This window comes from Scyliorhinus torazame, chromosome 17 (genome assembly GCF_047496885.1).
Source record: "Scyliorhinus torazame isolate Kashiwa2021f chromosome 17, sScyTor2.1, whole genome shotgun sequence".
NCBI lineage: Eukaryota > Metazoa > Chordata > Chondrichthyes > Carcharhiniformes > Scyliorhinidae > Scyliorhinus > Scyliorhinus torazame.
Genome location: NC_092723.1, coordinates 183,432,964 through 183,450,387, shown reverse-complemented (window position 1 = coordinate 183,450,387; position 17,424 = coordinate 183,432,964). Strand labels below are relative to the sequence as shown.

General features: G+C 50.1%; 1 long non-coding RNA gene across 1 annotated transcript in view; it reads left to right on the top strand.

Moving 5' to 3' along the window:
- LOC140394493 (uncharacterized) overlaps nucleotides 1-17,189 on the top strand; it is an 80,542-nt gene extending 63,353 nt beyond the window's left edge. The window contains exon 3 of the long non-coding RNA XR_011935890.1: nucleotides 16,333-17,189. This is a non-coding gene — a long non-coding RNA (uncharacterized lncRNA). The remainder of the gene's footprint in view (nucleotides 1-16,332) is intronic.
- The last annotated feature ends 235 nt before the right edge of the window (nucleotides 17,190-17,424 follow it).

Genomic DNA, 17,424 nt, shown 5'->3' with positions numbered 1-17,424 from the left:
ACCCCGTTAATCGTGACCCAATTACGGGACGCGTGTGGAAAAATTACACCATTCCTTCCCACTTCAGACCCCCACCAATTTTTCGCGAAAGTCAGACAACAGGCAACCATGTACGGCCTGAACGAAAAAGAGCAAGTGAAGCTCACAGTTTTAAGCCACGACCCTTCAGTCGTAGCAGCCCTTCCCGACTCACAGAATGTAGGAAGAGGCACACTCCAAGAGATGCACACAGCGATTCTTGATGCGATCGGCTTTAACAGAGGAAACCCCGTAGAAGGCCTAAATAAGTGTAGGCAAAAGAAGACAGAGCACCCCACAGCGTTTGATGGACGTTTGTGGAATCACTTTACCGCCGTTTTTGGAGAGTTAGCCCGTGCCCATTTGTCCCCAGATAATATGGCCAAATGGACCTGAATTCTCGTCTCCCATGCCACAGAAGCAGGACGAAAAGCTTGCGCAAATGATGTCACCTCAGATGAGGCCCACCATGAAAAATGGGTTTTGAAGAGATTGTCCCGCGCTTGGGAGCAATCAATTGCAGGCAAAACCGCATTTATCACACCCGATGAAGAGCAGGCAGAAATGAACCCAGTTAAAGCGCACCAGAACCCTGCATGGGTAAATGAGGGCAGGAACAGCCAACCCCAGCCAAAACCTCAAGAATGTTATAATTGTGGACAGCTAGGACACTTTGCACGAGTGTGCAACGCGCCCCAGAAGCAGCAGAGAAACCAACAGACAGGCACCCTAAACAAGAATAGGGCAAGGCTGATCCATAGCGTTAGCGCCCGTTCAGAGAGTACAGCCATGAACGGCACCGACTGACGGTGTTCAGGCTCCCCAACTTGGGTCTGCGACACCCTTTGGGACAAGTCCGGTAGACTGGTAGTAGCAGGCAAAGTTTGGGGACAACCCGTGGAATTTCTTTGGGACACAGGAGGGTCCCGCACCACACTCAATTCCTCCACGATGTTCCAGCGAGACACATGGCCCACAACAGACACCATTACACTCAGCGGCTTTACAGGCCATTTACAACAGGGACACATCAGAGCCCCTATAGCAATACAGATAGGGAACATCGCAACCTAGCACCCCGTAGTCTTAGTTGATCTGCCCCAGACAGCAGAACATGTCCTTGGGATTGATTTCATGAGCTCCCATAAACTTTCTTTTGATCCAGTTAACAAATGTGTATGGAAAATGGCAAAGGCAGCACGAGCCCCCGCTACGCTCACAGTAGGAGAAAATATAAATAGGATTAGCTCAGTAGGAGACTTCTGGTTCGACCCTCGAGCCATTAGTGCAGACAAACAGGTTAGGGCAGTCCTGCAGGAACATAAAGCAGCATTTGCACAGCACAAGCACGACTGTGGCAGTTTGACTGGCTTTGTGAACGTTACAGGTCCCGACCCTAAACCCCAGAAGCAGTACGGATTTCCCCAGGAAGCAGAGGGAGAAATCTCCAAAGTAATAGAGAGTTTGTTGGATCAGGCGTACTCAGATCAGTAGCCTCCACAAACAACGCACCGATTTGGTCCGTCAGGAAACCGGATGGATCATGGCGACTGACCATTGATTACCGGGAACTGAACAAAGTAACCCCAGCAGCAGCCCCCACCGTAGCCACGAGTCCCGAGACCATGCTCAAACAGGGACTCCAGTCAAATTTTTTTTTTGGTTTTGGACATTAGTAATGGCTTCTGGTCCATTCCATTGGCTAAAGCGTGCCAGTACAAATTTGCCTTTACATTCCAAGGGCAGCAGTACACGTGGACGTGCCTTCCACAAGGCTTCCACAACTCCCCCTCTATTTTCCACCGACAGCTGGCAAATGGATTAGCAAAATTTTCCACCCGGATTGTCTGGTCCAGTATGCAGACGACTTGTTACTACAGACAGACACAAAGGGAGAGCACATTTTGCTTCTCGCTGAACTCCTAGCACTCCTAAAAGAAATTGGTTGTAAAGTCAACCCCGAGAAGGCCCAGATTCTGAAAGAAAAAGTGATTTACTTGGGAACAGTGATCACTCATGGTAAACGCGAGATCGAGCACAAGAGAATTGACTCGATCGTCAAATTGCCCCTTCCCCACAATGTCTCAGCCCTCCGGTCATTTTTACGACTGGTTGGCTACTGCCGAAACCATATTGACGGTTTCACCACTAAAGCAGTGCCCCTTTCCGAACTTCTCAAGAAGCAGGCACCTTGGGAATGGCTTCCACAGCATACAGATGCCATGGATGCTTTAAAAAGAGCACTCAGCATAGCCCCCGCACTACAGGTCCCAGATCCACATTCCCCGTACGCTATTGGGGTAGCAAGCACCGACTGAACCCTTTCGGCCGTGCTCCTCCAGGAACGCCACGACCAGTTACGCCCCGTAGCATACGCCTCACGCATGTTAGACCCTGTAGAGCAAGGATTTTCTGCCTGGAGAGGCACCTGCTCGCAGTTTTTTGGGCAGTACAATACTTCGCCTACATTACAGGACTCAACCCATCACCATCCTCATGGAACACACCCCGACACAGCTATTGTTAGACGGCCGAGTTAAGGATGGCACAGTCAGCCAAATCTGCGCAGCCCGTTGGACCCTTCTTTTGCAGAGAAGGGACATCACGGTAAAGAGAACCAAAACCCACACCTTCCTTGCCGATAATCTGCAGTATGCAGGCACCCCTCACGAATGTGAGATCATCACCACATAACAGAACACAGGCCCATTTATTCCCAAAACACCCCCCAGGAAAACAGGTAGTACACCACAGAGATCCCAGCCCACAGACACGTGCGCACCCCTCAGGATTTATGTGGATGGCTCATCCACAGTGTTAAACGGAAAGAGAATTACCGGTTGCGGTATATATGTAGAGAATACGCAGGGACGCGCCCTAGATGAAATTTCCTTGAAGTTGCGAGGACACATAAGGCTTTGTGTTCACATGGATCCTTCAGTTCCTTCCAAGTTGTTGATATTGATTGTAAATAGTTACGGCCCCAATGCTGATCCCTGTGGCACTCCATTAGTTATAGCTTGCCAACCTGTAAAAGACCAAATTATCCCCACTCTGTGCTTCTTGTTAGCTAACAAATTCTCTATGCATGTAATATGTTACCTCCTAACGCTGAGTTGACCCACAAGAAGTCAGCAAAGGAGGAGAGGTGGCTGAACCAGAGGGTGGAGCAAGCCTGGGCTGATTGCGGCCAGCAGTGTTGTTGTGAAGCTAGGAAGACTAAGTCAAAAATGTAGAACAGTGGTTTTAGCTAACAGCATGTAATGGTTGCTCTAAGTAACGCAGTTCAGCACACCGAGCCAAAAGTAAATTTGGCAGCGGAATCCTAACACCTGTGTTGGGATCCTAGGTAACTTAGTTTTTCTTCCTAGCTCTCAACTGTTTCAAATGGGTGCCCTGGATTCTTGGCATTTGCTAGTTTCCCTACCAGTGAGAATTCAGAACATTGGGCGAGATTCTCCGACCCCCCGCCGGGTCGGAGAATCGCTGGGGGCTGGCGTGAATCCCGCCCCCGCCGGTTGCCGAATTCTCCGGCACCGGATATTCGGCGGGGGCGGGAATCGCGCCACGCCGGTTGGCGGGCCCCCCCCCCGCGATTCTCCGGCCGGGATGGGCCGAAGTCCCACTGCTAGAATACCTTACCGCGGACGGGCCTGTGCCGTGGGGGCACTCATTTCCTTCCGCCTTCGCCACGGTCTCCACCATGGCGGAGGCGGAAGAGATTCCCCCCACAGCGCATGCGCGGGATGCTGTGAGCGGCCGCTAACGCTCCCGCGCATGCGCCACCCGGCAATGTCATTTCCGCGCCAGCTGGCGGGGCACTTCCGCCAGCTGGCGGGGCGGAAATTAGTCCGCTGCGGGCCTAGCCCCTCAAGGTTGGGGCTCGGCCCCCCAAGATGCGGAGGATTCCGCACCTTTGGGGCGGCGCAATGCCCGACTGATCTGCACCGTTTTTGGCGCCGGTCGGCGGACATCGCGCCAATACCAGAGAATTTCGCCCATTATGTTTTACAGTTGTGCATAAGTAGTGAGCACCTTGCAAGTTTCACCTCTTCACGACTTTGAGGTCAGTAAATGTTGCTTTCTCCTTCTTGGGGACCTGGCATAATTTAACTCGAGTGCCATTAGCAAACATTGTGCCAAGACTGGTCAAGGGAGACAGGTGAAGGCTGGAAGGGGCGGTTTCAGTGGGGGGGGAGCGGGAGGAGGGGGGCAATAGTTTTGAAGGGTGGAGTGAAGACTGGATCAGAGAAGGGGAAACAAGGGAGAGTGTAGTTGGATATGGAGGGCGAGGGTCAGTGGTGTCAATGGTGGGAACCTGGGCAGAGAGCGGAGAGCTGAGCGTACTGGTGATAGAGTAATCAGTCACAGTCAGAGGGTGAAGTGGAATGTGGTAGGGTGGCAGGTCCAGGCTGAGAGTTTGGGAGATGAACGGCTTATCTGATGAGTCAGTGAGGGGGACAAGAAGTTGGCTCGAATAACGGGAGGGGACAGGGTTGGGGTGTGCATGGCGATCGGTTCTAAGAGGAAGAAAGGCATGTGGAGGTGGCTCATGATAGGGTCCAACATCATGGGGGAGGTGACAGAGCAATGATGATACTGGGTGTGGCTATAGTAATTGGGGGTAATTTGGTGAGGGCAGGGGCTGAGCTGAAGGTGGTTGAGCGAGTTTGAAAGGTGACTTGCACCATTTTTCCAACCTGACCTTGACCACACAATTAGTCAGTGAGAGACCTCAAGATGAGGGGAAAGTATTTTTAGGTGTGTTGAGACTCCCTTACGAGAATGCCAACATGTTTCCATTTGTAAGACTGAGGGAAGACTACTAAACCAAAGGAGTGATAACACTGGCCAATAGATAATTTTTATGTTAAAAAAACTTTAATTTAAACAACAGAATCAATTACATTAGCAACACAATAATAGTTTTCCAATTAACAGTTAAAATAGTTCTTAAATAAAGGAAAAGAAAACTTTAACTCCCTATCTACACCTACTCCTACATAGTCCAATCAAGCAACACAATACGTTCAAATGCCACCTATAAATAAAGTTAACAACCAGTGGTAATTGCTTCTCTGTGCAGACCTTTGGAGAGAAACCCTTTCAGGAACAACCTGACAATCCTTCTGTTTGTCAAACTCAAATCTTATGGCAAACAACTGTTCAACTTAAATTCTTATGGCAAAATTACAGATAGACTGGCTCCTCCCATTAATTACATCATCTGTATCTCAAGCATAAGGCATTTTCCAGTCTTCTCTCACTAAGATGTCCTGTGACCAGGTTTTGGAATTCATTACCACAGGAGGTAGTTGAGGCTAAGACTTTGAATATATTCAAGAGGCTGCTAGAAATGGCACTTGTGGTGAATGGGATCAAGGGTTATGGGGAGAAAGCAGGATTAGGCTATTGAGTTAGACGATCAGCCATGATCATGACAAATGACGGAGCAGGCTCGAAGGGCCAAATGGCCTTCTCCTGCTCCTATCTTCTATACTCCTATATAACCTCCTTTTAAAATTTTTTAATGGAATTTACAGTGCAGAAGGAGGCCATTCGGCCCATCGAGTCTGCACCGGCTCTTAGAAAGAGCACCCTATCCAAGGTCAACACCTCCACCCTATTCCCATAACCCAGTAACCCCACCCAACACTAAGGGCAATTTTGGACACTAACGGCAATTTATCATGGCCAATCCACCTAACCCGTACATCTTTGGACTGTGGGAGGAAACCGGAGCACCCGGAGGAAACCCACGCAGACACGGGGAGGATGTGCAGTCTCCGCACAGACAGTGACCCAAGCCGGAATCGAACCTGGGACCCTGGAGCTGTGAAGCAACTGTGCTATCCACAATGCTACCGTGCTGCCCTTAGCTAGGACTAAACACAATCTCTCATAAATTATCCACACCCAGGGAAGCTCTTAAACATAACTGTGGGCGCGATTTAACTAAAAGGAAACAAAGTCCCATAGCGAGTGCTTTTAGCCGTTTGTTTCCCTGCGCTCTCAGCGCCGAGAAAATACATCATTATAAAACGCCACTCACTTTAGATAAGGAATGTGCGGTCGAGGCTGCATATAGCCCCATTTTGTGCACTGAGGAGCTCTGCTCGCCAGAACTGTTCAGTATAGTGAGAGATTGGGGTGCCATTTTTATATGATCTCCGAGGCCCCGATGCAACCTCCGACTCCCCATAGCCCCAACACACTATGGCAGGGTCCCCGCCTCCCACACCACCCCGACACCCCTGCAGGTTACCCCCAGCTCGATCGCCAGTGCACACAAAATGTCAGCTTGGCACCTTGGCAGTGTGTCCAACTTTATTGCAATACAAACATTTAACCTTTCTTACCTATCTTCCATCCTCTTAAATTTCCTTTCTAACCTGAGGCAAAATCCTTTAATATCTCTAACTAGACCACCTATCCCTCAACCACCTGTGGATTTCTCATTTTCCTACCCTCTTCTTAAAACTCTTAATTCCCTGAGAGATCAACATCAATTAATCTGGCCTCAAATATATTCACTGATGGAGCATCCGCAATCCTTTGGGGTAGAGAATTCCAAACATTCACAACCCTATAATTATAGCCCTCGCCTCAGTTCTAAATGATTGGCCCCTTATCCTGAGACTATGCCCCTGTGCTCTAGACTCTTCAAACAGTGGAAGCAACCTCTTGGCATCAACCCTATCAAGCACCTTTAGAATGTTATAGTTTTCAATGAGATCGTCTCTCATCCTTCTAAATGCGAGAGAATATAAGCCCAATTCAAAGTAAAATTATTAAGGTATCAGTTTACTTATTTACTGTTTAAAGGACCAGAAATGTCAATAACTTAAAATCTTGAGATAAAACAGACCTAATTCACCCAACAAGAGCATTTGATTCATTCTACTCGATAGATTTGTGACTCCCACACTGCGGGTTAAGGCCCTTGGAACACTAATTTCAAATGGCCCTGCTGAGTTTGAGTTTCCCACCTGTGTGATTGACATCCCACACCTTCTTCCTGCCAGCATACATTGGATTTATCAGAAATGGTATTAGGACACCCATAGCCAGGTTTTGCCCATCTTTCTTTCTTTTTTTAAATAAAATATCTTTATTCAAATTTTCAACAGATTTTCAACAAAACCTACAGAAAAAAGAAACAAGAACATAAGAACACAACCCGCAAGAATTATACATGGAATTTCCCCAAACTACCATAACCCCCCATATAACAATAAAAATACAAATAGGGAAACACCCACCCTCACCCAAACGACATCTCAAAAGAAAAAAAACCTCCCCCCCCCTCCCCCCGCCCTGGGTTGCTGCTGTTGACCTCCCCCTAACGCTCCACGAGAAAGTCTAGGAACAGTTGCCACCGCCTGAAGAACCCCTGCACAGACCCTCGCAAGGCAAACTTTATCCTCTCCAGCTTGATGAACCATGCCATGTCATTAATCCAGGCTTTCACGCTAGGGCGCTTCGCATCCTTCCACAGTAACAAAATTCTCCGCCGGGCTACCAGGGACCAAAGGCCAAAATACCTGCCTCTTTCGCCTCCTGCACTCCCGGCTCATCTGATACCCCAAATAAAGCTACCCCCAGCTCGGCTTGACCCGGGCGTTCACCATCTTGGACCTAGTCCTCGCAAAGCCCCTCCAAAACCCATCCAGCGCCGGGCACGTCCAGAACATATGGGTGTGATTTGCTGGGCTCCCCGAGCACCTCACACATCGGCCCTCCACCCGAAAGAACCTACTCAACATCGCCCCTATCATATGCGCTCTGTGAACAACTTTAAACTGTATCAGGCTGAGCCTGCCGCAAGAGGAGGAAGAATTAACCCTACTCAGGGCATCAGCCCACAGACCCTCTATCTCCTCCCCGAGCTCCTCCTCCAATTTGCCCTTTAGCTCCTCCACCGAGGTCTCCTCCTCCTCTTGCAGCTCCTGGTAAATCGCCGAGACCTTGCCTTCTCCAACCTATACCCCCGAGACCACCCTGTCCTGAATCCTGCGTGCTGGAAGCAGCGGGAATTCCCTCATCTGCCGCCTCACGGATGCCCTCACTTGCATGTACCTGAAAGCGTTTCCCGGGGGTAGCCCAAACTTCTCCTCCAGTGCCCCTAGGCTCGCAAACGTCCCATCAATGAACAGGTCCCCCATTCTTTTAATCCCTGCTCGATGCCAGCTCAGAAACCCCCCATCCATCCTTCCCTGGACGAACCGATGGTTCTCTCGAATTGGGAACCAAACCGAGGCCCCCACCTCATCCCTATGACGCCTCCACTGCCCCCAAATCTTCAGAGTCGCTGCCACCACCGGACTCAGGGTGTACCTTCTCGGCGGAAGCGGCAACGGTGCCGTCACCAGTGCCCTTAGACTTGTGCCCACACAGGACGCCATCTCTCGTCTCTTCCACGCCACCCTCTCCCTCCATTACCCACTTACGGATCATCGCCACATTGGCTGCCCAATAATAGCCACATAGATTCAGCAACGCCAGCCCTCCTTTGTCCCTGCTACGCTCCAGGAAAACCCTTTTTACCCTTGGGGTCTTATTCGCCCACACAAATCCCATGATGCACCTGCTTACCCGTTTAAAAAAGGCCTTAGGGATCAGAATGGGAAGGCACTGAAATACAAAGAGAAACCTCGGAAGGACCGTCATTTTAACCGACTGCACCCTACCCGCCAGTGAGAGTGGCAACATATCCCATCTTTTAAAATCCTCTTCCATCTGCTCCACCAACCACGTCAAATTGAGCTTGTGCAGGGACCCCAACTCCCAGCTACCTGGATCCTCAGGTAACGAAAGCTCCTTTCCGCCCTCTTCAGCGGAAGCTCGTCTATCCCCCTTCCCTGGTCTCCTGGGTGCACCACAAAGAGCTCACTCTTCCCCATGTTAAGTTTATACCCCGAAAAGTCCCCAAACTCCCGAAGGATCCGCATGACCTCCGCCATCCCCTCCACTGGGTCCGCAACATACGATAACAGGTCATCGGCATACAGCGACACCCGGTGTTCCTCTTCACCCCCCGAACCAATCCCCTCCAGTTCCTGGACTCCCTCAATGCCATGGCCAGTGGCTCAATTGCCAGTGCAAACAACAAGGGGGACAGGGGATACCCCTGCCTCGTCCCCCGGTACAGCCGAAAGTACTCTGACCTCCGCCGGTTCGTAGCCACACTCGCCATTGGGGCTTTATATAGTAGCCTAACCCAACTGATGAACCCCTCCCCGAACCCAAACCTCCACAGCACCTCCCAAAGATACTCCCACTCCACCCTATCGAAGGCCTTCTCCGCGTCCATAGCCGCCACTACCTCCGCTTCCCCCTCCACCAAAGGCATCATAATTACATTAAGGAGCCTCCGCACATTGGTGTACAGCTGCCTACCCTTCCCAAATCCCGTCTGGTCCTCATGAATCACCCCCGGGGCGCAGTCCTCAATTCTCGTGGCTAGAACCTTCGCCAGCAACTTTGCGTCGACATTGAGGAGCGAGATCGGCCTGTACGATCCACACTGTAATGGGTCCGTGTCCCGCTTCAAGATCAAAGAGATCAGCGCCCCGGCCATTGTCGGGGGCAAGGTCCCCCCCTCCCTCTCCTCATTGAAAGTCCTCACGAGCAGCGGGCCCAGCAGGTCCACATACTTCCTATAAAATTCTACTGGGAACCCATCCGGCCCTGGGGCCTTCCCTGCCTGCATGCTCCCTAGTCCCTTAGCCAGCTCCTCCAGCCTAATCGGTGCCCCCAGCCCAACCACCTGCTCCTTCTCCACCCTCGGGAACCTCAGCCAATCTAGAAATTGGCGCATCCCCCCCACCCCGTCGGGGGCTCCGACCTATACAGCTCCTCAAAGAAGTCCCTGAATGCCTTGTATATTCCCACCGCACTCCGCACCGTGTTCCCCCCTTTATCCCTAACTCCACCAATCTCCCTCGCTGCCTCCTTCTTCCGAAGCTGATGTGCCAGCATCCGACTCGCCTTCTCCCCATACTCATACGCCGCCCCCTGCGCTTTCCTCCACTGTGCCTCTGCTTTCCCAGTAGTCAGCAAGTCGAATTCCGTCTGGAGGTTCCGTCGCTCCCTAAGTAGTCCCTCCTCGGGGGCCTCTGCATAGCTCCTGTCCACCCTTAATATATCCCCCACCAGTCTCTCCCTCTCTCTCCTCTCCCTATGGGCCCTAATGAAGATTAGCTCTCCCCTTACCCTCGCCTTCAACGCCTCCCAGACTACCCCCACCTGCACCTCCCCATTGTCATTGGCCTCGAAGTATCTTTCGATGCACCCCCAAATCCGCCCGCACACCTCATCCGCCAACATTCCCGCGTCGAGGCGCCACAGCGGACGCTGGTCCCTCTCCTCCCCCAGCTCCAGCTCCACAAAATGCGGGACATGATCTGAAATAGCTACGGCCGAATATTCCGTTCCCTCCACTCTTGGGATTAGCGCCCTACTCACGATGAAAAAATCTATCCGGGAGTAGGCTTTATGGACGTGGGAAAAAAAGGAAAATACCCTGGCCACCGGCCTGGCAAACCTCCATGGATCCACTCCCCCCATCTGGTCCATAAACCCCCTAAGCACCTTGGCCGCAGCCGGCCTCTTACCCGTCCTAGACCTAGAACGGTCCAGTGCTGGGTCCAGCACCGTGTTGAAGTCCCCCCCCATTATCAGGCTCCCTGCCTCCAAATCCAACCCAACATGTGTTTCATAAATCCGGCATCATCCCAATTCGGGGCATATACGTTCACCAATACCACCCGCACCCTCTGCAACCTCCCACAAGAATCCGGAGATTTTTCCTCCTTGACCGATTCTCCATGTCCTCAAATTTTTCTTGCCACTTCTTGTGCAGCGCCTCGTGCGCCTTCACCTTCACCACCAGGCCCAAGATTTCATCCTCGTTTTCCAAGGCTTTTTGCCGCACCTTCCGGATCGCCGCCCCTTGGGCCTTCTGGATCTCCACCAGCTTGTCGATCAACGCCTTCATCGGCTCTAGCAGTTCTACCTTCAGCTCCGCAAAGCAGCGTTTGAGGAACTCCTGCTGCTCCTGCGACCATAGCGCCCACGCTGCTTGGTCTCCACCTGCCGCCATCTTGCTTCTCCTCCCTCGCACTTTTCGCTGCACTAAAATCACTTTCTTGACCACTCCACTGCTGGTCCAATCCATACAGTGCCGGGGGAGCCGCACTGTCACCTTCCCACACTGGGAACCGTCGAACAATTGCCTTTGGGGCCCCTCAAAAGAGTCCAAAAGTCCATTTCTGGCGGGAGCTGCCGAACGTGCGATTTAGCTCAGCATAGCCGCACCCGGAAGTCCCCCATCTTTCTTAAAGGTGTCTGGAGTCGTCTAACTCGATTTATGGGGTACAGGTTATTTGCAATAAATCCCCAATTGTAAATTAAGTCAATTTCTACAAGGCTTAATCATCTGGAGAATATTGACACTTTAAGTGGCATATTCGAAACGATTATTAACGATTAGAAGGTGTAAAGGTAATAAGTTAAAAAGATAAAAAGCAAAATTTCAATAAAAAGTAATTGACAGTAAGAAGATAAAGCTTAACTTTAACAATAAAACTGAGTTCTTGCAACTTTCCTCGATCCATCAGGCCGAAGAGGTAAAGTGATAAACCCAAAAGGTGGAGAACATGCCAACATTAAAAATCTTTTTGAAACCTGTGTTTTATACTACGAAGTTGTTTTAAGCCCATTTTAGCTGAGTTGTTGGAAATAGCTAATTGGTCTGTAATTTGTCAAGAATAAGAACTGACTGTTTGTTCTAGCCATTTTATGCACATTGCCTCAACCTTAAGACAATGACTTCCTTTAAGTGATATCTCTTATCTTGAATTAGCCTCAGTGTCAATCAATAATTGGTTAACTTAACTGTCTACTGGCTTAGAATTGGTTCCTGACACCAGCTAGCATATCCTGATGTCTTAATACAAAGATTTGAAGATGCCGGCGTTGGACTGGGGTGAGCACAGTAAGAAGTCTTACAACACCGTGTTAAAGTCCAACAGGTTTGTTTCGAATCACGCACTTTCAGAGCACTGCTCCTGAGGAAGAAACAGTGCTCTTAATACAAAGGTGTACTGAAGAATGAGATAGCTTGACTGACTTAATTCATTACCCAACTTAAAATGTATCTTGTCGTGGTCATCATCAAAGTTTTAACGGCCGCACACCTTGGGCTGGATTCTCCATTATTGAGACCATGTTCCCAGCTGGCGTAAAAACAGTGGAGTTTTACTCCTGAAATTCCTGGAAAAAAGTTAAACAAATTCATAACCCTGCAGGGGGCTAGCAGGAACCCGGAGTGAATCTCGCAGCTTTTGCTGCAGATACAGGCCCCCGTACTTCCGGGTCAGAGGCCGCGGAAGCCAGACTGAAGAAAGAGACCCCGATCGGCCGCGCGCCCTAGCCTCAACCCCCGTACATTAATGCCCCGGCCAACGATAAGGCCCCCCCGGACTCCGATCTGCCCGCCCCCGACCAGGGCGGCCGTGGACTGAGTCCACAGCCGCCATGCGAGCATCCCGACCAGCAATAGCAGGTTAGTTCCACGCCGTTGGGAACACGGCTGGTCGGGAGCAGAGGCTTCTGAGCGGGCGTCTGGCAATGGCCCCCCCAGCGGCGCGCGCACTCTGTGGTGACGCCGATTTTCAGTGCCCGGAAAATCGCTGAAACGGCCCCGGGCCCGATTACAGCGCTAAAGTGGATTCTCTGTTCCGGCGCTGGCCGCGATTTCGTTGTCTGGCTGCAGAGAATCCAGCCCCTTATCTTCCCAGGCTGGTTGGGAAGGCATCATTTTCGAACTCTCATGATTTATAGTTTGTGTATTTCAAGTCAAGTGTCAATTATGTGTAATTATAAAACATAAAATACTACTAATCTTGTGTTACAGGTTATATTACAACCCTCTCTAATACATCTGTTGATTAATTATTTATTCTTTAATGGTTTCACAATTAAGACTCTTTATTTGACCAATCTGGCTGGTTTCCAATAATACAGTAATTGGATACAGTGCTAGATTAGTTCAAAATGGCTTCTGATCATATTAGTTTATCACGCTAAGGACCATATCAAATCAGACTACAAAAATGGTCACCACACTAAAACTATTGATTTTGAAACTTCCCAGTCAGGCAGACTTTGCAAAATTCCAACCTCGTGACTCTAAGAGAAGCACGATGAAAATGCAAGCTGTAGTCAACCTCGAGAAAAAGAAAGTCGTAAATACCATTGGCCATATATTAGAGGTAGATGACCAAATGGCCTTCTGCATTATTGATGGGAGGCAAAATAACAGCATGCGGTGTTCAGTCTCTTCAAAAATGTCATGATTTTTAATTTGCATGACTTAGAATTACTTACAATTCCACTGTTTAATGCACACTCCATGAATCTGGGTCAATGTCCTGTAACCAGTGTGCTATTATATAGCATTAAATTATGCATATTAAAATTAATTTACACGATCAATTTATATTAATTAGAAAATAGACCTTAATACAGATACTGTAAACCATATTTTTGTGTAACTCAAAGAAAATAAAAGATAATATATGAATAATGCCTATTAATTAGAGTCCTTTGATGTCCCTTGATGTGTTAAGTAATTTGATGTGGAGATGCCGGCGTTGGACTGGGGTGAGCACAGTACGAAGTCTTACAACACCAGGTTAAAGTCCAACAGGTTTGTTTCGATGTCACTAGCTTTCGGAGCGCTGCTCCTTCCTCAGGTGAATGAAGAGGTCTGTTCGAGGTTGAACCAAATTAAGTAATTTGGTTCAACGTTGACTGCAACTGGATGCGGTGAAACTAGAAACATGCTTCTGACACAGGAGATGGTCCAACACTGTTTTATTGAACTTCCTGATTGCTGTACATAGTCTGCTGTGAGTTGACACTCTATCAATCTAACTGATACCCTCCTACTGGCTTGACCAGACTAACTCTCTACCTCATGGGGATAGTGCTCACTGGCTTGTGCACTCTTACTATCTCAGTAGCTGTGTCCTGTAGGGAGAGAGAGAGTCTTAATGCCCTGTGTGCTTTATAGTGGTGGTGCCCTGTCTGGTGATTGGTTGTTATGTGTCGTGTGTGTTCATTGGTTATCCTGTGTGTCAATCACTGCCTGTCTGCACCTCATTATATACATGAGTGGATATTATGACATCCCTGAACCTGAGCTTACTTTAACTCAACTTTTTCAAGCTGTGCTGAGTTTTATTGCAGAAAATATCTTAAAACTTTGCTTAAAGGTATTTAGGGTTTTTTCCTACCAACCTGATTAAAATATTCTAGCTGAACTTAAACCTTCTTCATTTGCTGCACGTTGTTAAAATAAATGATGCCATGCTTTGCTTTCCTTAAACATTAAAGAGTCCTGAATATTTTTAATGCCCCACAAATGAATGTAACTTTTATGCACCAGTATCATGCTAGCATGATGTTATCATGCAACCGTAATCATTTCACCACATAAGTGTGTCCTAATGAACTCAGAACAGATTTGGAGGTTTCATTCTGGATGAGTTGGGGATTGACTTGCTCTGACTTTTATTGCTCAAGTAGTGGTGGTAAAGACCGGGGAGAAGCATAGGATGGTCATCGACTACAGTCAGACCATCAATAGGTTTACGCAGCTGGACGCGTACCCTCTCCCCCGCATATCCGACCTGGTAAACAGTATCGCGCATTATAAGGTCTTCTCCACGGTGGATCTCAAACCTACCACCAGCTCCCCATCCGCACTAGTGACCGCAAATACACTGCCTTCGAGGCAGATGGGCGGCTCTATCACTTCTTAAGGGTTCCCTTCGGTATCACCAACGGGGTCTCCGTCTTCCAGCGCGAGATGGACCGAATGGTTGACCGGTATGGTTTACGGGCAACATTCCCGTATCTCGATAATGTCACCATCTGCGGCCACGACCGGCAGGACCACGACAGCAACCTCCGAAAATTCCTCCATACCGCAAAAATCCTTAACCTTACATACAACAAGGATAAATGCGTGTTTAGCACCGACGGCCTAGCCATCCTCGGCTACGTAGTGCGAAATGGAGTTATCGGCCCTGACCCTGAATGCATGCGCCCCCTTATGGAGTTCCCCCTCCCTCACTGCTCCAAGGCCCTGAAGCGCTGCCTAGGGTTTTTCAGTTACTACGCCCAGTGGGTCCCCAACTATGCGGACAAGGCCCGTCCCCTGATCCAATCCACAGCTTTTCCCCTGTCGATAGAGCCGCATCAAAGCAGACATTGCAAAGGCCACGATGCATGCCATCGGCGAGTCCCTCCCCTTCCCGCTCGAGATTGATGCGTCTGACGTTGCTCTGGCGGCCACCCTCAACCAAGCGGGCAGACCAGTGGCCTTCTTCTCACGTACCCTCCATGCTTCCGAAATCCGCCACTCCTCAGTCGAAAAGGAGGGTCAGGCCATAGTAGAAGCTGTGCGACATTGGAGGCATTACCTGGCCGGCAGGAGATTCACTCTCCTCACTGACCAACGGTCGGTTGCTTTCATGTTTGATAATGCACAGCGGGGCAAGATAAAAAACGACAAGATCTTGCGGTGGAGGATCAAACTCTCCACCTGCAACTACGAGATCTTGTACCGTCCCGGGAAGCCCGCCTCCGAGCCCTCCACGAGGACTTCTGCCACCCGGGGGTCACTCGTTTTTTCCATTTTGTCAAGACCCGCAACCTGCCCTACTCCATCGAGGAGGTCAGGACAGCCACCAGGGACTGCAAATCTGCGCGGAGTGCAAACCGCACTTCTACCGGCCAGAGAAAGCGCACCTGATAAAGGCTTCCTGTCCCTTTGAACGCCTCAGCATGGACTTCAAAGGCCCCCTCCCCTCCACTGACCGCAACACGTACTTCCTGAACGTGATTGGTGAGTACTCCCGGTTCCCATTCACCATCCCCTGCCCCGACATGACCGCAACCACCGTCATCAAGGCCCTCCATAGCATCTTTGCACTGTTCGGGTTCCCCGCTTACATACATAGTGATAAGGGGGTCCTCCTTTATGAGTGACGAACTGCGTCAATTCCTGCTCAGCAAGGGCATCGCCTCGAGCAGGACGACCAGTTACAACCCCCGGGGTAACGGACAGGTAGAGAGGGAGAACGGAACGGTCTGGAAGACCGTCCTACTGGCCCTACGGTCCAGGAACCTCCCAGTCTCCCGCTGGCAAGAAGTCCTCCCGGATGCCCTCCACGCCATCCGGTCACTGCTTTGTACGACCACCAACCAGACACCTCACAAACATCTCCTTGTCTTCCCCAGGAAGTCCTCCTCTGGGACCTCGCTCCTGACCTGGCTGGCAGCACCCGGACCCAACCTGCTCTGAAAACACGTGCGGGCGCACAAGTCGGACCCGTTGGTCGAGAGGGTCCATCTGCTCCATGCTATCCCCCAGTAAGCCTACGTGGCGTACCCTGACGGCCGACAAGATACGATCTCCCTACGAGACCTGACGCCCGCCAGAGCCCCACGCACACCCCAGCCACCAGTCCCATCTCGTCTCCACCGGGGCACCTTACAGGAGGATCGCTCCTTCCGCCGGCCCCGTCTAGGCCCCCCCACCCACCGGCGCACCCCGCAGGCGCTCCATTCCCAGGTCAACCGTTTTCCCCACCAGCGCCGTCTAGGGGTGCCGAAGCTGCCATGGGGATCGAAGCCACGCTCCCGGAGTCACAGATGCCCGAGCCTCCACCGGAGTCACCACCGAAGCTCCGACGATCACAGAGGACGACCAGGGCCCTGATCGACTGATTGCTTCATTTTAAATTGTAAACTGTAAACTGTAAATTTAAATCATCAATTGTAAATAGCTATCAGACTTGTAAATAGTTACAATACACTGTACGGAGGTATTACGGTACCTCCATAACTAATTCTACCACGTTGCCATGTTTGTAGTATCAGGTCACCACCCATAACAGGGGGTGACTGTGGTATTAGAGGTATTACGGTACCTGATAGGCTGCAGCACCATTGGTGGAAACTGTATGCTTTCTATTGGTTAGGATGTATGGTAGCTCCGCCCTGCTAGGCGGGGTATAAGAGCCCGTGCCGCTCCAGCAGCCTTCATTCTGTACCTGAGCTGCTGGGGGAAACATCTAGCTTATTAAAGCCTTCAGTTGGACTACAACCTCACTTTAGTGGTCATTGATCGTGCATCACTGTGTAAATGATCCTTTGCACACTCTCACCAAAATGTTGCCTTAATTTCCACATTTAACACTAACTGTGTGACCGTGAACCATTTTGGGATTCTCATAAAAGAGTCCATTGTACAACACAAATTTAATGAGGACAGTGCCTTCAGAAATGATTATATTTTTGTGAAGAACTGGCACAATTTTATGCTGTGGA